Source organism: Saccostrea cucullata, unplaced genomic scaffold, assembly GCF_032062105.1.
Source record: "Saccostrea cucullata isolate Sc308-1 unplaced genomic scaffold, CSIRO_AGI_Scuc_v1 ctg6807, whole genome shotgun sequence".
Classification (NCBI taxonomy): domain Eukaryota; kingdom Metazoa; phylum Mollusca; class Bivalvia; order Ostreida; family Ostreidae; genus Saccostrea; species Saccostrea cuccullata.
The window spans coordinates 61,213-67,494 of NW_026937751.1; the positions used below are offsets into that span (position 1 = coordinate 61,213).

At 35.5% G+C, this 6,282-nt stretch overlaps 1 pseudogene; it reads left to right on the forward strand.

Moving 5' to 3' along the window:
* Positions 1 to 2,695: 2,695 nt before the first annotated feature.
* LOC134248769 (uncharacterized) lies at positions 2,696 to 4,229 on the forward strand (annotated as a pseudogene).
* Positions 4,230 to 6,282: the final 2,053 nt, after the last annotated feature.

Below are 6,282 nucleotides of genomic sequence, written 5' to 3' on the forward strand. Positions count from 1 at the left end.
ATAGCTTTCCAGGCTCCTGAAATGATGGTCAAGATATAAGATTATATAAACAACAACAAAAAAATGTTAAGTATTTTTTGTATTCTTAAAGAAATCAATCATATTGATATCAATTAAATAATTATTTCAATTACAAACAGAAACATTATTCTTTCATTTTTATTTTACAATTACAAATAGATTAATCATTAATTCATTTTTATTTTTTATTGTATTTATTGTATTTGTTGAACTCACCCTGCTCAAAATCCACCATGAACATCTCCACGGTTGGTGGTGTAGGCAAAGCAGACAAGATGCCTTGAAAGACCTGAAGAAAAATTACTAAAATTACTAATCATGTATGACTATAAAATTTAAAAAGTGTTTGAAAGTTGTTTTTTTTTAATTCTATTGACAAGAAGAGACTTTGGATTAATATATAATTATATATATATAGGATAAAGGATAACATTGAAAAGATACATTTACTTTTTTTAAGTATATCTTTGAAAGTTAGAGGGAATGATACCTTAGCATAGTCTCCCTCTTGCATTTTGAATGTAAATTTTTCTCCGAATGTAGAAAAAAAAATATCTTCCCAGTAAATATTGTAATAGTCCAAAGTTTTTTTCAAATTATCAGAATTGTTGTCATCTGCTGACTCCAAACTATTGATTAAACTATGCTGTTAAATAAATAGAGTATATGAAAAAGTCTGTCCTCTATAGTTATCTTTGTTACTTTATATGAATATTTCTGCCATTTCACATGTATCTTGTACATTATTTTTTGTATATATACAGGGTTGGAAATTACAGCCCGCCCGACCGCCCGAGACGGTCTGTTTCTCAGGCGGGCGGGTACAAAACTTCAGATGACAGCCCGGTGGTCGGGCTAATTTCAATAGTTAAAAACTATTTTTAAACCCAGAATTTCTATTTTCTATTTTTACTTCGTTTACCTCATTAACAAAAATCTCAATCTGCAGACTCTCGGTATCGTTTTGAATTAGGTAAGATGTAAATTGTTATCTATTCGCTCATTGGTCTGTATGAATGTTTCAGCCAACCAGCGTGCACAATACAATTCATATTCGGCAATAATGAATGCAAGATGATGCGTAAGTTTTTGGGGCTGTCGACGCCAGAAAAGCGTCCTTTGCTTGACTCAAAGGAAAAAAATAAGGCATATGACCAAAACAAAAGATGCAGAACGATAGTTCCTCGTTGGAAGGAAGAATTCAAGTGGTTAATCAGCGATGAAACCCACGGAAAGCTCTTTTGTCAAAAATGTCGGGGGGTGTATGGACCGTTGGCAGTTAAGAAGAGCGCATCCGACAGAATAAAGCGATATGCAAATGGACCGTTTGTGGTAGGTTCAACAAACCTTAGACATGACGCACTTACAACACATGAAAAGTCGGAAGGTCACAAATATGCTGTAGAATTTACAATTTCTAGAAACAAGCCATTAGGCGAAAGTTCTGCAGAAAAAATACTTCATTCATTAAACCATGCTACTGTTTTAAAACTAGAGAAACTGTTTCGAAATGCACATGCCATAGCCAAAAAGTCGAGACCTATTACAGATTACGTGTGGTTATGTGAACTTGATGAGAAGAAAGGTGTTGATTTAGGTAGTACTTATAAGAACCACAAAAGTTGTAAAGAGTTCATGGTTTCCATAGCCGAGGTTGAAAGAGAGAAGATAGAAGAAAAACTAGCACAAGTTAACTTTTGCACAATCATGTCTGATGGGTCGACAGATATTTCAGTGTCTGAAAATGAGATAGTCTACATTCATTTTGCTCACAGAGGTGTTCCATATTGTTTTTTTCTTGGGTTGATTGAATGTGAGTCAGCAAATTCAGAAGGAATTTACAATGCAATTAAAAAGGCACTGCATTTTAAAAACATTTCTGCAGAAGATATTCTTGAGAAAACTATTGCGTTTGCTGGAGATGGTGCATCAGTGAACACAGGGCATCTCAATGGTGTGATAGCACATTTCCGCAGGAATGTTAGTCAGTCTATCATCATGGTCCAGTGCATGTCTCACAGGGTTGAGCTGGCTTATAAAGCTGCTTTGAAGGTGAGGGAATTAATTTATTAAACCTAATTTCTAATCAGTAATTTTCTTATTAAAAAAAAATAATGATAAAATTATTTTGTCATGGCTTACAATTTTCACATGTATAATTATAGGTAGCACCAGCATTTACTAAGGTGCATTGCTTGCTAGATGAACTTTTCAAATTTTACCACAAAAGTGCCAACCAAACCAAAAATTTAAAGAATACTTTCGTTGCCCTTGGCATGTCCCAAAGTCTTCCTACGAGGATAGGCGGAACAAGGTGGCTGGGCCATGTGCAGACAGCATTAAAGAGCTTGTGGAAAGGCTATAAAGCCTTTGTCACACACCTTAGCCAGGTTTGAAATAATGAGACTTTTTAAATTTATTGTATTTCTTATGTAAGTGTATCATTGTATGTGAAGTTACAGGTTATAATTTAAGAATGTTGTTAAAGTGTAATAAATTAACATGCAGGTTGCTTGTAAAAGAAGTGGACAGTCAGCAACACAGTCAAAGGCAAAGTACTTGGTCAAACTTCTGCGGTCTAAGGATGTTATCATCTTTGCTCATTTCCTTACTGATCTTGTTGGTGTTCTAACCAAGTTCTCCATGTGTCTACAAACGAGAGCAACATGTTTTTATGAAGTCCACCAAGAATTGCAATGTACCATTGCAAACATTAAAAAGCTAGAAAACAGGTGAATGAATTTTTCATGTGTCAATATTATCATTGCACGCATGTGTACTCACCTTTACTAAGGATGCTTTTTCACGATTGATCATATATTACATTGGAAACCTCTGTCTCTCTCAATCTCTGCTTGCTTGCACATTTATATAATATATATGTACATATATCATGTGTGTTCCACTTAGCCCTAGCTTCTTTGTAACTTTCTATTTCCAATATTATTAAAATAGCCTAGTAGAATACTAATCAAATTAATATTGGATGTGTAGTTGCACAGCTTTCTTGCTTTGTTATGTCTAAGCATGCTAGTGATTCACATTTCCAGACCTGGTCCTGAATTTAGAAAAATTGTTGAAGCTGGAGATCAGTTTGAAGGGGAGACACTCTGTGGAAATGAATTATCCTCTGATCAAATAAAAAGAGTGTTGAAAGGTTTGACAGATAGTTTGGAGGGCAGGTTCAGTGATGTGAATGATGGAGTGAAAAATGCAACCAAAATTGCTGATCTCACATCCTGGCCTGCAACACTGGAAGAGGCTACTGGTATTAAATGGCTATTAAATATGTAAATAGTTGGACTAAAATATTCATTCCAGTAGCTAGCTTTTATTTGAACCAATGTTACTTATCATGATTGATATATATATGTATATCAGTATACTATTCATTATTACTACAAATCTTTTCAAGTTTTATGTACCCAGGTATGTAAATGTAATTGTTGAAATCATTTTTAAATCTGAAAATTATCAATTGTTTTGTAGATTTTGGTGATGAGATGGTGCAGACTTTGGTTGATCATTACCGCCAACAACTACTGAATAAGGAACTTGATGTGGGGCTTATTGAGTCAGAATGGACAGTGTTAAAAAATGTTTTGTATAACAAGTATGTGTATAAATTTACTGAAGTTAATTAAGTCATAATGTTAGAAATTTATTGACCCTTTCTTGTAAATGTAATAAATTGAAACAATATTACCTTTTATAGCCATAGAGTCCATAGCCTGTCCTGGAGTACAGTAAATGATCTGTACATCGGCCGTGTTCCTAACATTCTTAGCCTAGTGGACCTTGTGTTGTCATTGCCAGCTGGGACTTCGGAATGTGAGAGGGGTTTCTCCCAGATGAAAATCATCAAAAATCAGTGGAGGAACAAGCTGAAATCATCTTCAATGACTCTCCTAATGACAATTCAGCTACACTCTGAAAGTGTAGCTGAATGGAATCCTGAGAAGTCTATATTTCACTGGAACCGGAATGCAAAGAGAAGACCCTGTTTCATGGAATCAAGGAAAAGGCCTGTTTCCATTCAGAGAGAAATCTTAGAATTAGATGAACAGGAGGAAGAATCAGGGGAAACTACAGAAGAAGCAGCAGGAGAAAGGGGGGAGAAAGAATACTCAGACTTGGATGACTCAGACTACACTTCAGACTTTTCAGATTTAGATGAGGATGATTGTGATTCTGAAGAATATGATTAGAACAATAAAAGCATCACATATAAGCATTACAGTGTAATGAATGAAATGAATATGGAATTTTGAATGACCATTATATGAAATTTTGAAATGAAATAAATTTAATTCATGAGATTTTATTCATTCCTCATTCAATATTGGATCTCATTGTTGCCACTTTCCAATCTTTGAATTTTGTTTGAAAGCTCAGAATTTTGACATTGTTTGCAGTCTACCAAAAGAAGACTTATATACAGCATAGAATGATAGATGAATATTTTGAATAATGTTTTTTAGCATGTTTAAAATATGCATCCTTCGGTTTATGATTAGATATATAGTTTCAAATATTCTGTAAATGATGTAAAATTCAAAGAGCATGTAAGACCTGTGTTATAAATGTAACTATTAAGTTTTATTTATAGTACATTCATAATAATGAACATTTAAATCAGGACTGGCAGATTTTGAGCAGGACTGGTAACTTTTAAAAGTAGCCAGCCCTGTGTCTGGCTGCTATTTTCATTGAATTTCCAACCCTGCTCACATTCAATCAACCCAAGAAAAAAACAATATGGAACACCTCTGTGAGCAAAATGAATGTAGACTATCTCATTTTCAGACACTGAAATATCTGTCGACCCATCAGACATGATTGTGCAAAAGTTAACTTGTGCTAGTTTTTCTTCTATCTTCTCTCTTTCAACCTCGGCTATGGAAACCATGAACTCTTTACAACTTTTGTGGTTCTTATAAGTACTACCTAAATCAACACCTTTCTTCTCATCAAGTTCACATAACCACACGTAATCTGTAATAGGTCTCGACTTTTTGGCTATGGCATGTGCATTTCGAAACAGTTTCTCTAGTTTTAAAACAGTAGCATGGTTTAATGAATGAAGTATTTTTTCTGCAGAACTTTCGCCTAATGGCTTGTTTCTAGAAATTGTAAATTCTACAGCATATTTGTGACCTTCCGACTTTTCATGTGTTGTAAGTGCGTCATGTCTAAGGTTTGTTGAACCTACCACAAACGGTCCATTTGCATATCGCTTTATTCTGTCGGATGCGCTCTTCTTAACTGCCAACGGTCCATACACCCCCCGACATTTTTGACAAAAGAGCTTTCCGTGGGTTTCATCGCTGATTAACCACTTGAATTCTTCCTTCCAACGAGGAACTATCGTTCTGCATCTTTTGTTTTGGTCATATGCCTTATTTTTTTCCTTTGAGTCAAGCAAAGGACGCTTTTCTGGCGTCGACAGCCCCAAAAACTTACGCATCATCTTGCATTCATTATTGCCGAATATGAATTGTATTGTGCACGCTGGTTGGCTGAAACATTCATACAGACCAATGAGCGAATAGATAACAATTTACATCTTACCTAATTCAAAACGATACCGAGAGTCTGCAGATTGAGATTTTTGTTAATGAGGTAAACGAAGTAAAAATAGAAAATAGAAATTCTGGGTTTAAAAATAGTTTTTAACTATTGAAATTAGCCCGACCACCGGGCTGTCATCTGAAGTTTTGTACCCGCCCGCCTGAGAAACAGACCGTCTCGGGCGGTCGGGCGGGCTGTAATTTCCAACCCTGACAATACCCGAATAAAAGTCACTGTAAAGGTTTAGTTATCTCTTACTTCACATCATCATCAATCTTTTTCGACGAATGACCCTTGTTTAAAATATATAGACATGTATTACAGCAGTTACCATCTTTTCAGCTGTCAAAATCATGTCAACTTTCGCGGGATTTAAAAAGAAAGTAGAATGGTAGATGATTAAATACTGATCCTGATCAGAATTAAGACGAAGAAAAACAGAAATAAAATAAATCGAGGCGGGGGTATTAAATCGGGGCGGGTGGGGATGAGAATCTAGGAATATTTTTATTATGGCCTTAACTTCCATTTTTTTCCCCATATATCCTTGCTATGGATATACTGTGGTAAAAATTTGGGGGGGGGGGGGGGCGCAACCATCTTTTCAACGGACATTTTCTATAGTAAAGGTAATGTTGGGGGAAAAAGTGGAAGGGGGGGGTAGCCCCCCCCCCCCCTGCCCCCCTCCCT